The following is a 17,827-nucleotide window of genomic DNA, read 5'->3' as shown; positions in this document are numbered from 1 at the left end:
GTGCCAGCACACGTCCTCATGAGGATGCTGTCCCTGTCCCAGCGGGAGGTACCACACCTAGTGGCTGGACTGACGTCCGGGTCTCACCGAAACTCTGGCAAGTCCCATTCACGGGACCTGTGTCAAGATATACTCCTGCCTGGGCAGCCTGGGGCATGAGTCCATGACTCTGTTTTCATGGACCCTAACTTCTAACAGAGCATTCTATTTGATTTTTCGACTGTGCTGAGGGGATCCCCCAGTACGCTGGCTGTGATTCCCGCCACGGGGAAAATGCTTACCGTCACGTGGCATATTGACATGACATCGCTCTGTAGTTCTTTGGTTTGCTAAGGAGCCATCTTCCATACAAATGCCAAAAACAAATTTTCCACCAACCAACTAATGTTTATCCTACGTTAGAAGATTACCAGGGCAGGCTTCAGTTGACACTTCTATTTTTATTTTCATGCCTAAGTTAATTAATGGCCATTTTATTCATTATTCATTTATTGATTTGATTCACATCCCTCCTTCTTCCAACTTAAGGATTTGAGTTGGATTTCTGAACTCAATAGGGAATTCTGGCCACATCAAAACGGCAGTGTTTGAACCTGGCAAGATCATAATTGTATTTGGGTTTGATTTTGGTTTCCAAAGATAACTTAAGAAGGTGTCAACATCCCTTAATAAGGTCAGTTACATAAGGTGGTAATTAGTTTGCGAACAGAATGCCAACATTGATAAAAGGTGCTGCTTTGGTTATTTTTAAAAGTTTCTACTGTGGCACATACCTTTTAAATAAGAACTGTTGTCTGCTATGGCTGTTTTTGAAGATTATATATAAGTCAGTTAAATGATTCATTCACTAGCTCCCTCAGTAAATATTTGCTAAGGCACTGGATGAGATGCTGTTGGCCACTTTGCAGAGATGATGCAGTTCTACAGATGGAGGGTTAGTATAAAGAAGATGAAAGTTACAGGTCAACTTGACCCAGAAAAAGAAACCCTGCCTTTGAAGTTCCACCCCAAAGATGGTAAGCTGACAGATGGTGTTGATTCCTGCTGGCTTGGCAGACACTAACAGAGTAATAGAAAAAAATGGCTCAGCCCCAGCATGGTCCTTTTGGGGGCCACGAGACATTGACTCTATTTAATGAAGAAAGTGGTCATTTGGTTGCTGCTGCAGAGGGAGCAGAAAGTAACCAACCATAGGGTTGAGCTACAAAAGCAATAAAACAATAGAACTTGCATGGAGCAGACAGCACAAACTGTATGGTCATATGTCAGTCTGTTTGTTTGTTTTTTTTCTATCACTATATAGATGGGTCAAATTATTAGGATTAATGAAACCATGTGGAAATTGTCCTGGACATGTTACTAATTAATTAATTAAATCACTCCATCATTCAAACATTAATTTTTATTGAGCACTGCGCTAGGTCTTTGCTGGGTGTTGAGGAATCAAATATGAATAAACTGTATGGAGGTCAGTAGAAGGAGACAGATAACTAAGTCAACACTGCAAAACAGTTTGGAAAGGACAGTGACAGAGGACTTGACAAGAACCTAATTCATTCTGGTGAGGGAGTGGTGAGCAAAGAACTCTAGGAGAGGAGGCATGGCCAAAACTGTCAGTAACCTACCTAACCACCATTTCCTTCATTCATTCACCACCATTTCCTTCCTTCATTCTCGTCAATAGAACCTGAACTTTGTTCTGTATGAGGCAGAAGGCACTCAGAGTAGAGGGGCTTCTCCACCAGTCACAGATAAACCGTAGTAATCCTTCTCCCTTTGCCAATGATTGGTTTAGGGTGAGCTAGTGACCTGGACCTACTCAATGGGACCAGAAGAGAAGCCTGCTGGGAAAGATTTTCTTCTCTGATAAAAAAGAGAGATGTCCAAGGGGAAGCTCTTATTTTTTTCTGTCTTTGGGTGTGGTTTTGTGTGGATTTGATGTTTGGAGGCAAGGTATACATTTTGAGATCATATGGGGAAAGCCAAGACAAAGAAAAGGCAGCCTAGAGCTCAGCTGCTAAATTAACTAGCTCTGAAATTGCAGGGGAATAATAACCTCTCAATTATGCTATAATAAATATCTAGTTTGATATATTGTTAGTTGAAGCTGAAAACGTACAAGCTGATGCAAAAATCTTCCTGAAGGAAGTTCTGAGCTGAGTCTTGAAGAGTGTGTAAGACTTAATCAGACAAAGAAGTGGGTGAAGGATGTTCCTGGCAGATAGAGGTATAAAAGGCACTCTTTCGGGGACAGAGAGTAGCGCGCTCTGTCTGGAACCCAAAGTGCTTAAGCATGGCTATAGCAAGAGATGGGGCTGGAGAGAAATGCAAAACCTTATGTGCCATGAGAAGAAGCTTATAAATGTATCCTAAAATAACCTGGGGACCACTGAAGATTTGCTTAGATTTGCATTGTACAGAGATGACTCTGGTGGCCACAGAAAGGCAGGTCAGGGTGTTTGGGATGAAATGGAGAGCATGTAGGATAATCCCTACAAGACCTGGAAGGGGTGGTGGTGAAGGGGATGCAGAGGAGGGGTAGGTTTAGGAGATGTCAGGGAAGCAGACTCCATAGGACTTGAAACCTGATCGAATGTGGTGGGAAGACAGAGGGAGGTGAAAAGGCCAACCCTTGGCTTTCTGGTGAGTGTCTAGGGGGAAAGTGTTCTTGCCACTGAGATAGGAAATTAACAATTTGGTTCTGAGACTGTGGGAAATAGCTGGTAAGCCTGTTATGGGTTGGCGGTAGCATGGGGATAATAAATTCAACTTGACTGTATTACATTACGAATTTTGAAGACAAACAAGTGGGGATTTCTAGTGAGCAGTTTCATATGTAGGCCTGAAGCCAAGTGCTCCCAGGAGAGACCTCACCTGGAGAGATCTGAGGGTCCTCAGCAGAGAGGTGCTGTTGAAACCTTGTGAGTGGATGTACAATGTGTAGAATGGGATGGGAAGGCTGTTTCTAGAGACACTCAAGCTTTAGAAACAAAGAAGGGGAAAAAGTAAGAAAGAGTGGGACAAAGAAGGCAAAGAGACATAAACCAGAGAAAGAGAAAAAAGGAGAAAATGGTAAAATGAAAGCACAGGGAAGACTGCTTTCATTGCACCACTGCTCAAGGGCCAGTGAGCTGTCATTTGTGTGATGAATGGACTTATTTTCTTGTTTATGCCTGTCCCTCTGACTACGCTGCAAATACCATTGGGGCAGGGTCCTCATCTCTTTTGCTCAACATTGAATCTCCAGTGATAGACTTATTGCCTGGACTCTAGTAGGTGCTCATTAAATACCTGTTGAATGAATGGGTGGTTTTATTTATTTACCTTGGCGTGCTCAGCGGCGATCACTAGGGTGCTCAAAAATATGTCAAAAGAAGTAAGAAGACAGAAGCCTGCCACAAGCAGCATACCACATCCTCTTCTTACTTGATTCCTCAATGCTTCAGACCCTAGAAACTGCAAATGAAGACCAGTGACCATTGTGTAGCCCAAACCCCATTACTGCCTGTGAATTGACCTGGGCAACTCACTGGAGAAGGGAAAGAGAGTTGGAGTGGGAAGTAGCTGTTTGGGAGTGTGAATGATGCAAGGATAATTCCAAATAGTGTGAGCACAATGGCAGTTGCAAATGGGTCTTCCATTAAAAAAAAATTATTTATTTATTTGGTTGTGCCAGGTCTTAGTTGCGACAGGTGGGCTCCTTAGTTGCAGCTCACGGGCTCCTTAATTGTGGCATATGAACTCTTAGTTGCGGCATGCATGTGGGATCTAGTTCCCTGACCAGGGATGGAACCCAGGCCCCCTGCATTGGGAGCGCGGTGTCTTAACCACTGTGCCACCAGGGAAGTCCCAGGTCTTCCATTTTTTAATGTTAGCTGAACAGGCCGGCTAGCTCATACAGTACAAGTAGCAGAAAGAAGCAGATTAACAAAACCAGTGTCTCTGTTCCCCTTATTGGGCTAGCATGTGTCTTCTTGGGGGTTGTTTGAACTTGTTGGTCTGTCTCCCCTTAATAGAAAGTAAGCTCCATGAGGGCAGGGAATTCTGTCTGTTTCATTCTCTGATGTATCCACAACCCTAAATCAGCATCTGGCCCACAATAAATATTTACTGAATGAATGAATGAATATTCACATTGTGCTTTGGCTGTTATTCTCAGCCACTGTGGGTTTCCTGCTCTCAACCCTGCAGCAATATCTCTCCCACTCTAGAACTTAATCATCACCTGCTCCGTCATGATGCTGGCTAGGTACAACTTCTTGTGATTCTGGACTCCATAGGGGACAGATTTTGTCTAACTGCTTTCTTGAATTGCCCTTGGTATTATCACAGTCCTGAGCACATAAGAAAGAATGAATTAAATGTTGACTTCATTCATTCAAAAAATATTGGCTGAGCAGGGCTGGTTCCAGGTGCTGCGCTAGGCCCTACTGATAACACGTTAGACGAGATCCAGTTCCTCACCTCACGAGTTTACCAGAGAGGAGACAGACCTAGAGGCAAATAATAACCAAACCAGTGAGAAGTTCTACAGTGGGATCTGATGATGGGGCACTTCCCTCTGCCTGGGGGCCAGGGTGTGGGTGGTTGGAAGGTGCATCAGAGAAGGCTCCTCAGAGGAGGTTCTGCTTGAGTTGGGAGATGGGAGGACATGTGGGGTGGCAGGCATGTCTGAGTGAGGAAATGGGGGAGGATGGAAGTGGTGTGAGGAGAAGCATACTGGGCAGAGAGCAGAGTGTAGACCATAAACACAAGGAGACATGAGAAAGCGGGGGTGTGTTCAGGGCTGGGAACATCTGGCATGACATGGAAAGTAAATCAATGATTGATTATCATCGGAACCTGGGGCTCAAACTTAACTATGGCACCTAAAGGTGGAGAGAGTAGAGTTCTTTCTGCTCCTGGATGGAGGGAACCCCGTCCCAGTGCACAGATCCCACTAAATAAGATCTCCACGCTGAAGCGTGGGCTCTGCTTTCTCTGTTCTTTGCAATTAATTACTGTGGTTGATAAGAGCTCATCTTTTTCCACTCTAAATCCTGCGTTTTGTGTCTGATACTGATCTATGTGATTACACTCTTCTCTTAATATTGACCTGGCTTTATGGCATAAGATATACTTTCAAATGATAAAACTTGTTTTGTTTGAGATAAAAAAGGGTTGGAAAAGAAATTGACTATAGTGTTTGTAGAATGAGAAAGAAAATAAACATTTTGGAATAAACATGGACATTTTCAGCCCCAAACTGTGATCTATTAGGAACATTTATATCCAAAGGCAACCCTGTAGACAGCTGTGAGCAGCAAATGTTTGGCCTGCAAATACTAACTGCTTCAAGGAAAACATTCCTCTTTTAAAATAATCAAATTCAAAGGAAAGAGAATTGAAACTAAATCCCACCCCTAATTTGTGTTAAAATTCATGTAGTCAAAATGTATGATTTATAAATGAAATTATCCTTGGCCTCTTGAACTGACATGATTGGCTTCCTCCATGAAACGAAAAAAGAGAAGCAAGAATCATTTCCTCTCTGAGTGGGGCTCCTATTTAATTGGCTGTGGTCTGATTTTTCTGTGAGTAGGAATGGAGAAGAGGTTGCAGGGTAGACCAGTCAAGGCACAGCCCCCAGACTCCTCTGTCTTCAAACAGAAGAGACAAAGTAGAAAGTATTTTGACACTTTGTTTTTATTTTTCTGACTTGGCTCAAGTCACTTACCTTTCTTCAGGATGCTGTTTACACCAGAGAAACACAGAGTCTGTAATTCTTGTCAGGGACAAAAAGAAAAAAATTCTCCAACTGCTTGACAATGCAGTGGGCTGGAAGTATGCAGACATATGTGGTATGAACTGAATGGCTCCATGAAACTTCCTCTATAACCATAATACAAGTAGTTTCCATTATTCTACCACGGTGCGTTAGAATTCCTATTTGATTCATTCCTTTAGGGGAAGATATGTCATATTTCAGGTTAGTGTCATCAAACGGTGATACCCAACTAGACTGTTAGCTGTTGGATGGCTGTTGATTGAAGCTGTTGATGCTTCCTTAGTATGCCCGCTTAGTTCAAGTACAATCTATACACGTGGTAGGTGTTCAATAAATACATGTGAGAGCCCCAGCGTATGACTATGCTAGGCCATAGTCAATCTTAGCACCATATGGTGCATTTATAAAATAATTCTCCAACTAAGAACACTGAAATCTGTGCTTAGCCAGAAGAAGAAAAGTTAGATTGGTTTGGGTACTTTAGAAGATCAGGAGTAAGACAAGGCGCAGTGAGATTCTCAGGGCCCAGAGCACTAGACCTGTATTAGAAATATGTGAGCCACATAAGTAATTAAAAAATTTCTAGGGCTTCCCTGGTGGCACGGTGGTTAAGAATCCCCTGCCAATGCAGGGGACACGGGTTCGAGCCCTGGTCCGGGAAGATCCCACATGCCACAGAGCAACTAAGATCCCACATCCCACAGAGCAACTAAGCCCGTGTGCCACAACTACTGAGCCTGAGCTCTAGAGCCCGTGAACCACAACTACTGAGCCCACGGGCCACAACTACTGAAGCCCGCGCGCCTAGAGACTGTGCTCCGCAACAAGAGAAGCCACCGCAATGAGAAGCCCGCGCACCACAACGCAGAGTAGCCCCTGCTCGCTGCAACTAGAGAAAGCCCATGTGCAGCAATGAAGACCCAATGCAGACAAAAATAAATAAATTAAAAAGAAAATTTCTAGTAGCCACATTGAAAAAGGTAGAGGAAACAGATGAAATTAATTTGAATATATTATATCTAACCAATACATCAAAAATATATTTCAATATATAATCAAAATAATTAGTGACATACTTTACATATTTTTTCATGCTGTCTTCAAAATCCAGCGTGTATTTTAATCTTATCACAAATCTCAGTTCAGAGGAGCCACACTTCAAGTGTCTGGTAGCCACATGTGGTTACCGTATTGGACAGTACAGATCTATGCCTGTTGTCACAGAGGGAGGCAAAGAGGAAGGGGGGGAAACAGGGAGGAGGTACTGCATTTGGGGGAGCCTTGGGGAGCCAGGAGCCAGTAGAAAGTGGCCAGAAACAGGAGAATGGGGAGGAGAGTTGGAAAGTAGGAAAGCATAAGAGAAAATATGCTTTGAAAGTTTGCTGGGGCATCTTTGGTACAATGGCTGGAGCAGTTCTGTTCAGGTATGTTTGGCTCAGGCTGGGCCAAAAAGATTCTCAGAGGTTCTTGTAGGTGGGGTTCCTTCAAGTGAAAGATGTGTGATTCCTTTGGTGTCTTTGAAGTGAATTAATCCAACCCCAAGTCTCTTAGTTTAATAATTCATAAGACACCTAAAATGATCAGTTACTTTCTTCTAGAGAAAATTACCATCTTCTAGAGGAACATAATCAAATGTCCATCTTCCAGCACAGGTATCCCTGCCTGGCCAAATTCTATCTCCATCACTCTATATTTAGCATCCTGAAGATCGTAATAAAGGCTGTGAGAAAGAGGATAGACAGGATAACTCTCGGTTGCACCTTTTTCAGAATGCCATCCAGTTTATCCAGGGCACGTTTCCGTAATCTGTGAACTTCAAGTATGAACCTATGAACTTAAACTTGGTTGGGAGACAACTTTCATAAAGAGGTTACTTATGGCACTCGTTTAACATACTTGGGGTGGGGTGGGCAGGTGGAAGGGAAATCCCTTCCAGGTGGAAGGGAAGTCACCGCCTTCATTAGAGACTGGAGTTCCTTTCTTGCCAAGTTTAGAAATTTACAGCAGTGACAGCCCCAGTCACCAAGCCTAATTCAAGGTCTATTTCTCTCCCATGAAGCAAATTAAAATTTAGAAACTTTAGGATTGTTTTTCTATTTCTAGATTTTTCTCTTGAGGGTACCTCATACTGAGAGCTAAGAAATCAAAGATTTCTGGATCTTTCCAGCATCCATTGCTCACAGAGAGGTTTTCCATCTGCATCTCACGAATGGGATAATCCAACCTAAGGGGTGCAGTTCCATTAAACCAATATGTAACCTGAGGTCTGCCGCTGACCTACTTTTTCTTGCTTGCCTTCTTTTTAAAAGGTCCCATTTTTCACCGTGCTTTTCTTTGTGTGAATTCCATGGATTTCTTGGGCATTTCTTTCAGGTCATAGGTATTATCTGCATCTTCACTTATGATAACAGTTCCACCTTGAAACTAAGCCAGTATTTCTTCTGAATATTTTAGATGGATCCCCCCTTCTCAAATCTAAGATTTCTGTAACCACTGCTGCCGCAGTCCCCTGCGTGTGGTTTCTCTGATTGCTCTCATTAGGGACTCTCTTCCTGTAGCTGTAAGGGCATGCCTCTCTCAACGGTTTCCTAAACTTGGGATCCCTTTGCAGGTGGGGATGGGGGAGGAGTCATTCTGGCTGGCTCTGTTAGATTTCATCACTTTTCTTCCTAATCTCTTTATGAGCAGCTGGAGTTGGTTATGTTCCCTGATCTCCTTTATATCCATCTACCTTGTCTCTAAAAACCCAAACCTTCTAAGGAAATCTTTCTCTTCCTCCTGTTTAATCAGGCCATCTGCTTTTGTCTTTCATTCTCTCTCTGCTCCTATTGAGATAATAAGGCAGAAGTGCATTTTGACAGCAATCGAGTTCCTCCCTGAGTTTCTGAGCAAACCTGCTTCCAGATACGCTGTTTCAGGCTCAGGCCTCCTAAATTGCCTTCTTAGCTTTGGGGCTGATAATAATTTCACTGAGCTTTTGTAGGGGAGGGGTAGTTTCCTTTTCCCAAGAAGATGGGATATTCTTTATAAAAACAGTGGCTCCTGTTCCTTCTTTGATGTATTCATTAGTGAAATCTACCATCTTTGGGGAGTGTTAGTGCCCCTGGGATGTAAAGCTAGGGCCAGAATTTACATAATGAACAAATACAGGATAAACTTGAGGTCTGGTGGTTGGGGGTGACTTGAGTCTGTGGATCATCCCCCTACTTCCACACTTCTCTTCCTTGTCCTTGAATGCAGTTCCTAACAATGCAGAAAGGAACAGAACATTGAGTAGTTGATCTAGATTAAGGTCTGGCATGAGACTCACACTGGCGCTCTGCAGCCAGGAAGAACTTAGCTGCCTTTGTAGTTTAAACACCTGGCCTCTAGAAATGTTGAAGAGACATAATCCAAGTAGCAAAAAATTTCCCAAATCCAATGCATAAAAAGCACATATGCTACAGCCAATTTTAGGATTAGTTTTAACTAGGTCTAAAACGTTCTATTTTTCCTAGAATGAAATTTATGTCACAGCTATGCCTGCTCGGGCATGAAGGGCTCTTGCAAGGTCAGATCAAGTTCAGCCTCAAAGGCCATCACAGTCATTGTTTATGGGTAGGAAGAATGAGAAGATTCTGCATCCCCAGTTCCTGCCCCCTGGCAGAGTGCATCCTCTGTGGGAAGGAAGATCAGAATCAGAGATTCCAGCAGTGGCGGACCCCAAACACTCAACTCCTTCTCCTAGACTCACCAATTAGACACAGATCCTCTCCAAAAGGCAGGGAAAATAATCAGGAGGGTCACTCAGCTGGAGTGCCTTCACCTGAAAACCCAAATGCAGGACAGTGGTTCTCAGCTTGATCACCTGAAGGGCTTGCTGAAACACAGATCACTGGGTCACCCCCAGAATCTGAGGAGGTCTGGGGTTTTGCCTGAGAATCTGCATTGCTACCGAGTCCCTAGGTGATGTTGATGTTTCTGGTCCAGGAACCTCACTGAGAACCTCTGATCTATGAGGATGTAGGTCTCCTCCAAGAGGTAGAGCAGTCATTCTTTGCCTGGATGAGCAAACTGCTTGTGGTTTGAGTGACGTGGAGATGGAGATGTGTGAGTGACAGAACGGGGAATGCAGTCCCAATGGCTTTGTTTTCACAACAGACCAGGGAGAGAAGAGGTGACTGACAAGAAGGATTTTTACCATTCTGACACTCAGTCCTTCTTTACAAGGGGCATTGGATTGATCTGTTAATATTATTGGGCTGGCCAAGAAGTTTGTTCGGGTTTTTCCATAACATCTTACAGAAAAACCTGAAGAAACTTTTTGGTCAACCCAATATTATAGAACCATGGTGAGAGGTATTTTTTCATTTCATCAAAGTAAAAAACCCATTATTTCATGAAACTAAAAACATTCATTTGAAAAAAATTGATTTGGTGGTCCCTTAGAAACAGCCTGAAATTGGTGGAAAGCAAAACCTAAACTAAGACTGGTAAACCTTGGGTTGTTTTCCTTCACTCTCAAACAAAACCCCAGCATTTGGAAATCTTTGGGACACATTTTCAATAATTCAATTTCGTTTTATTTCTCATTGTCATCGATCAACATCAGCATTGTCAGAAAGCACTTATTAAATAAACACGATAATTATACTGCACCCAATGCTAGGAGCTGTACAGAGCAAGATACAGCTCTGTACACGGTATGGGCGCTATCCTTTATCAAACTTGGACTATCAGAGGTTGGACTAAATGGTCTGGCTTCTTGGTACTCAAAGTACGGCCATGGACCAGAGCACTGATTAGAACTGCAGAACTTCGGCTCCACTCCAGGCCTCCTGCAAATAAGAATTTGCATTTTCACAGGGGCTTCCTTGGTGGCGCAGCGGTTGAGAGTCCGCCTGCCGATACAGGGGACACGGGTTCGTGCCCTAGTCCGGGAAGATCCCACATACCCGCAGGGCAGCTAGGCCCGTGAGCCATGGCCGCTGAGCCTGCGCGTCCGGAGCCTGTGCTCCGCAACGGGAGAGGTCACAGCAGTGAGAGGCCCGCGTACCGCAAAAAAAAAAAAAAAAGAATTGAATTTGCATTTTCACAAGATCACCAGGTGATCAGACACACTGAAACATTCCAGAAGCACTGATCTAGTTATGCCCCCTCCTCCCCATCCTTTATGCAGCTCCCAGAATGCTCTTGGAAGATCTAAGTGCTCCCAGAATGCTCTTGGAAGATCTAAGTCTAAACACTCTTTGCTTAAAATTCTTCAATGATATCCATTCATCTAAAGAATTAAATTTAAATATCATAGCTTTTGGGGAGACAAAGGGTAAATAATAAACATGATTCCAATAGAGGAGTTGTAGGTAGGTAGGAAGGGTTAGTAGCTAGATAGTTTTATGGGTTGAATGGTGTTTTTCTGGCTTTCCATCATTCAGAGAGGCATCAGAGAAGCCCAGCTCAGCCTAACCTTTCACACCCACCCACCCCCAAAAGCAGTGCTTTGAAAAGGGCAAAACCTTGTGTGCCTATGGCACTGCCCTTTTCCGTAATGGTGGGTTTATACGTCTGAGATCATTGTGGGACAAGAAGATGTAACCCCTGTGATTGGCAAATCTAGACATACCAACAAGGGGAGAAATTCTGTTTCTACGTGTTAGTAGTTAGGCAGTGGAAGGGGGAGTGTGTGTTGAATTTGAAGGGCTTCATGGAGCAGCAGAAAACCACCAAAGGGCTCCCGGATGAAAACCCTCATTTAGTGAGCGCCCCATGTGCCATACAATGTGCTAAGAGCTTTACTGATACTCCCTCATTTAATTTCCACAACAGCCATTGAAGTAAGTATTAATGATATCCACAATTAACAGAGAAAAAAAGTAAGAATTGGAAAGGTTAAGCAACTAACTCATGTTACTTAGCTAATAGGAGGTGAACCTAGGATTAAAATGCAGACCTGATTCTAAAGTCAGTGCTGTCAGTGTGCGTACTGCACGGTCTGCCCGTTACAAGGGCGGTCACTGTCCATCCCTGCCTTTTCATTTAAATCCATATTCCTCGGACATGAATCTCAGGAAATTGTTGACTGCCCTTTCCCACAATGCTTCCAGAAAGCGTTTCCTTGAAAGTGATGAAGTGGAAATGGCACCAATGAGTAAGAATGAATGGATGGATGGGGAGTTCCACATGGAGGTGGCAGATGAAACGATGGGTCGTGTCCATAAATCAGCAGATGTGTCATGGTTCTTGGTGACAGACACCCATTTTCCCCACAGCCAAACTGTCTGCTTTGGCTTCTCTGAGCTGCAGTGGAAGCCGAATTGTCTACCACTGAATCAGTGACCCAACAAAAGGGGCTGAAATTATGAAAAAATGAAGCCAAATAAAAATCCACCCCCATGCATTGCTGCAGTGGAAGAAGAGATGTCGCGTGTGTGCTTCTGAATATTTCAGAGATTATCGTTGCCTGGGAATGGAATTCAATGACTGGAAAGACAGAGGGGTGATTGCCTTAATGCATTGCCGGTAAAGTCTTTTCGTCTTCTTGCCTAGAAATTAATGAAGCTAGGTCAGAAGGAATTGTTGGATGACCTAATGTCTACCATTTAAGCTACAAATAAAGCAGAAGAGGAAGGTCCCCAAAGTCATAAAGGATAGTCTGTTAAGCTACAGAGGGAGATCTAAGGCAGGTTGTTGTAAACTTTGATTTTCAACACTGTTACTGATGCAGATGGCCCTGTGGATCTTTTGAAATTTATTGCTTTTTCATGCAAGTTTGAACCAAGCAAATTTGAAATCATGTAATATGAAAATAATAATAAAGCCTCCCTTTAGGTACAACATTTGAGATCATATAAATCCCCTTGATTTGCCACAGTCCCGGCAGCAAATAGATGGCACACTTAAACTGGATTAAAGAGCTATTGACAAAGGCGTGGGCAGGGTGTAGGGAAACCGCAAGCAACAGTACAAATCTTCCCTCCTGACCTGAAGGCACGAGGCGAATAAGCAATTACTGAACCCCTTCCGGGGGTAGCTGGGTGGAGAGGGTCACCTGACAGGAGCTGGGGGCTTTGGTAAAGGGACACACTTGATCTTCTGTGGCCTGGCAGAGGGTTCTGGGAGTAGATACCCTAACCTCCCTCCTCCATCACCCTGATTTCAGTGGGTGCTGCCCACCGGTGGGACCTGCCTGGAAGCCAGAGGGCAAGGAGACTCATTGCTGTAGTCCGTACAGATTGACTTCCTGGGGGGAACAGGATGGAGAAAAATCTGGAGGGCTGCCAAACTAAACAGAAAAATGAGCGGAGAATGATACAATTTCAAGCCAGCAGCAGGACAAATTGTAAATAGCGTTTCTGCTGTTGCCACATGGCCATGCCATTTCAGCTGGTAAATAGCACTCACGCCCCCGAGTCCTCCAAACGATCTATCCCTGGTCAGGATTGCTTTTGAATTGTGTGGACTTTGAATTATGAGATGCTTTAGGAAACATGCCTTCCATCAACTCCCGAATTCGTCTCCTTCCCCAAAATAGTACTTTGGTTTGGAGTCTCTTGTAGGAGATTTTAAGCTGCAAATTAATTACCAGGCTATAGAAAGAATTCTGGCTTACCTCCCTTTATGCAGTTTCTGTTTCTTGGAATCCCACAAAATTAAGATTTTTCTAAATACAATCCTATTTTTATTTTGAGGCATGGGATACTTCCAGTGCTGTGCAGACTTCTTTTCTCTTTAGAATTGACTGATGCGCTAAGAAGTTAATTTTAAATACAATGAACAGCTGTGTTTTCACAGTCACAGTGGTTGTAGGAACTCTGGCTGCCCGACTATAAGCTCCCTGAGAAGAGGGGCTGTGTCTCATTCAACAACTTACCTCCAGCTTCCAGCATAATGCCTGGTTCTTAGAAAGTGCTCAGTAAATATTTCTTGGATGAATGAACAAAGGTTTTTAAATAATGCATAGATCCATAACTGAACCATACCAACTTCCAACCATATTCCCTAAATATGTGTTATTATGAGCTTTCAGAATCACTATAAATGATATTGTGAAGGTTGACTGGTTTCCTCCCTTCACTGGAATGCTGGGAACCTACAAACTAAGAATTAGCTTCCAAGATTAGTCTTTCTGTTGTGGTTCAGTCATTTTGAGAATTCTCCAAAGTGCAATCGTTGCCAATTAGAAACTTTGCCAACCAAGACCCAAAGAAAGTCATTTATCCTTTCAGATTCCCTGTGAATGCAGAAAACCTGGAATCTCAACCAAACCAAGTGTAAGAGTTGTCGTAGGGTCCATTTTGTGTAGTCATCTGCTTTCCTTAAAAGACGACAAGCCTGCATCTTATGGCCATCCATGTTCAGCACCAAGTAGGTTGGAAGGAGCCTCGGATCCTCTCTAGGATGGTGGGATTTACCTGCTATCGCCTGCGACAAGACAAGGATGAAGTGGGAGGGTCTGGAAGGATCTAGAAAAGCTTTGCCCTGCGATACTGTGATTTGCTTAGAAAGCCTGCATTCTGGCATCTCTTGACGATGGCTTCATTTGGGGTATTTTTAATCCAGGAGATTAAATCAAGCCATCATTAAGAAGGTAATCCATGCATTTGATTTCCATTAAGAGAGCAACGGATTGTGTTCCTGTCTCTTCTTTGTGTCCTAATTTTCCCCGTACTCAAACCTCCTCTCCTCTGCTTGGTGATACCATGGTAGCTTTTAGTCTCTGGTGGGGCTGTGGGTGTGCAGCTCCCTCTGCAGCCATCGCTGATTCATCTCGTTGACTCATCTGCTGGGGCCTCTGGGCTGGGAGACGGTGATGTCACTGTCCCTCCACCCCCACCCCAGCCTCCGCTTTAATCCTCTGCGTGTTTGCGACAGGCATGTTCAACTGAGGCTGCCCTGGAGTCTGGGAACTCAGTGAGCTTCCCAAATGCCGATGACCCTGGGAAGGGAGCCCTGGGGTGCTCATCGATGCAGGTCTGAACTCCTTCACCCTGCTCACCACGAGGCCATTTATAGATGCAAATAGCTAGGAGGTGACCAAACCGACACATCCAAGGCAGCCAGACATCCAGGAGTCAAGTTCCCCTGCTTGGTCTCTCTGCTTTGAGGTCAATGATTATAAACTATCATTTTGTAGGAATGCTCTTAATTCAGCTGTGTGTAAACCACAGGTCTGTTTCTCAGCAATTATAATTCAGAGCCTTCAGACAACGGTCATCGCTGGTTTGATCTTCCCCCCTCCCTTTCCATTTCTTTCTTCCTCTCTCTACTTCAACTGCTCCCCTACCTCGCTCCTAACTTAACGGTTTCCAGCTGTGTATCACTTGGCTCTGTTTCCACCCCAGTTTTTTCTATCATATGCAGCTGGACCCCTTCCAGGTCCCAGATGTGCTATTTACTTATGCCGAAGCATCTGGGCCTCGACACAGTCCTGTCACTGCAACGTGGCAAACTTGAGAAAACTCCAACTGGCAGCCAGCTCGCAGGCTGCAGCATCCCGACAAGTCAGGGCGGCGTTTCCATGGAGCGTGAGAAGGCCGGGGGAAGGGATGTGGGGGGCAGTGGGGACCCAGGGGGAGCCAGAAGCTCACACTCCCATGCCGTGGCTTTTAGAGGAACCCAGTAACACTACAAGAATAAGGTTTGGTTCCTTTTGAAGCAGGGGCTTTGCTGCAAAATCCAAATACTCATTCTCCTCCATCAGTGAATTGGAAGTGAGGTTACCCAGTTAAAGCAAATGGTCGTCGCCCCTAAGTGACAGGGCTGTGAGCACCAAAGATGCGCGCCCAGGATGTGAGGAATTTAGGGCTGCCTGGAAGCAACACTGAATTGGGAGCCAAAAATCCTGGTTCTGGTTCTGGTTCTGACTTTCTACTGGATCTCTCTCTGATCTTGGACAAGCCTTTTCATCTGAGTTCCTATTTCCTTTCCCATGAAGTGAGAAGACTGAGTTAAATTGTGGGGTTTTTAAGCTTTTGTTTTAAAAATTCAAAGTAAATCTTAAGTGGAAGCCTTTTCTGTGTGTGCGCTCAATACTACCGTGAGATGAAGTGGTCCTAACAGTGTTTTGCTAAGTGGCCTCACTGACAGCCATCCCCGGGCGTGCTGGACCCCACGGAGTTCCGAGGGAGGTGGGGCATCGAGGTGCACCATCCAGCATGCGCCCTTCTGTGCCTTGAGAGCCGTGGGCTCAGCCCCAGGGCCACCCTCCTCGGTGGCATGGGGAACCAACCTTCCCCTTTGACACTCCCTTCTTTGCTCCTCCGCTGGCCCTGTGTCCTTAATGTCCTCCACATGGGCAGCCGTGCAGTCCCAGCCTCTCTGAATGGGCCACACGGAGTAGGGGTGGGGCAGAACATTGATAACCTTGGGTGAAACAAATACTGGGCAGACGAATCTTCCAGACTACTAAGATGGAGCCTTGCTTCGCAGATTTTCTGTGAATTGTTTTATCAAAAGGAACTCTTCTCTCTCATCATCCACCTCTTGTCTCATTATGAAAGCCACATTTTTTATCCTAGCCCTAGTCTGTGTGGCAAGCTCCAGGAATGAGGGCAAGGATGTGTCTGGGTGTGTGTCCCTCTGTCTGGCCATTTCTGAGACAATTTTATAGAAGCTCAAGGGCTCCTTGGAGCACAGTTTGAGGGCCACTGCACAAGAAGCAACCATCACTCCTAATCCTTGGGTCCTAAGAACTGTCCTCAGAGAAGAGTATTCTTCTCCACCTGGATTAGAATCCTAGGAAGTCTTTGGACTAGAGAGGACCTTTGGAGACCCACACTCTTCCTCACCTGATACTTTGAGGGAGGCCTGCATCCATCTAGATTCCACCAGTTGGGAGAAAGTTCCCTTGGAGAACAGTTCGTAACTCCTAGTACCACACAGCTATCCTCAGGTGGCACAATTCTCTCTCTCTAATGATGGAGCATTAGGCACTTTGAGCTCATGGATGAAGGAAAATTTCAGTATCTGAGAATTTCCCTCCATACAGGTGATTGCTCACATAGACCCAGCAGTCCAGCTGGCTGAGGGACCAGCACTGGGCCACCAAGGGAGGTCCCACATCATCGTGACTGTGGATAAACTATTACTTTTCCTCTCGTCTTCAATGAGTGGGACGGTACCATACTTAAAGCTGTTATAGACTGTATAATTCTTTCCAAATATTTGCTGCGCTGCTTGGCAATAGATTAAACCTCCTGGTTACATGGATGTTCGGCTGAGCCACTGATTTGCTTTAGCCAATGCAATGTGAGCAGAAGTGATTATGTCACCTCAAGATAACACTCTAAAAGCCTACGGGAGGGTCTACCACCATCTCTCTCTTTCCTCTCTTCTGACCAAGGGCAATATCCGGGAAGGGCAATATCCCAGATCGGGCTGCTTTTTCATCTTGGGTCTCAGAATAATGAAGATGTGAAGATGCAGCAGACCCAAGGCAGACCTGTAATGGGTATGGAGCATGAGAAAGAAATACACCTTTCGGACTTCCCTGGTGGTGCAGTGGTTAAAAATCTGCCTGCCAGTGCAGGGGACACGGGTTTGAGCCCCGGTCGGGGAAGATCCCACAGGTCGTGGAGCAAAGAAGCCCATGTGCCACAACTACTGAGCCTGCGCTCTAGAGCCCGCAAGCCACAACTTCTGAGGCCGCGTGCCACAACTACAAAAGCCTGCACACCTATAGCCCATGCTCCACAATAAGAGAAGCCACTGCAATGCGAAGCCCACGTACCGCAACAAAGAGTAACCCCTGCTCACCGTATCTAGAGAAAGCCCGCATGCAGCAACAGAGACCCAATGCAGCCATAAATAAAATAAATAAATAAAGCTTACAGAAAAAAAAATACACCTTTCTGTTACAAGCCTCAATCTAGTTGAGCTGTTTCTTATGGGTTAGGAGCCAGACAGACCTTGCCTTGAATTTCAGCTGTTTAATCTTAGACAAATTACTTAACCTCTCTAAGCCTCAATTTTATCATCCACGAAATGGGGATGATAATGGCACTTATCTCACTGGGTTGTTGTGAGCAGTAAATATGAAAATGAAAGTTCCTTAGCACAGTACCTGGTACTTAGAAAACAATA

The 17,827-nt window shown here is 44.6% G+C and overlaps 1 long non-coding RNA gene across 1 annotated transcript in view; it reads left to right on the top strand.

The window, feature by feature from the left end:
* LOC109548275 (uncharacterized) overlaps positions 1–17,827 on the top strand; it is a 389,180-nt gene that overhangs the window by 203,916 nt on the left and 167,437 nt on the right. The gene's annotated exons all lie outside the window — the stretch shown is intronic.

The sequence above is a fragment of the Tursiops truncatus genome, chromosome 17 (genome assembly GCF_011762595.2).
Source record: "Tursiops truncatus isolate mTurTru1 chromosome 17, mTurTru1.mat.Y, whole genome shotgun sequence".
NCBI lineage: Eukaryota > Metazoa > Chordata > Mammalia > Artiodactyla > Delphinidae > Tursiops > Tursiops truncatus.
Note: the sequence above shows the minus strand (reverse complement) of the source record. Positions and strands in the feature narration are given on the sequence as shown.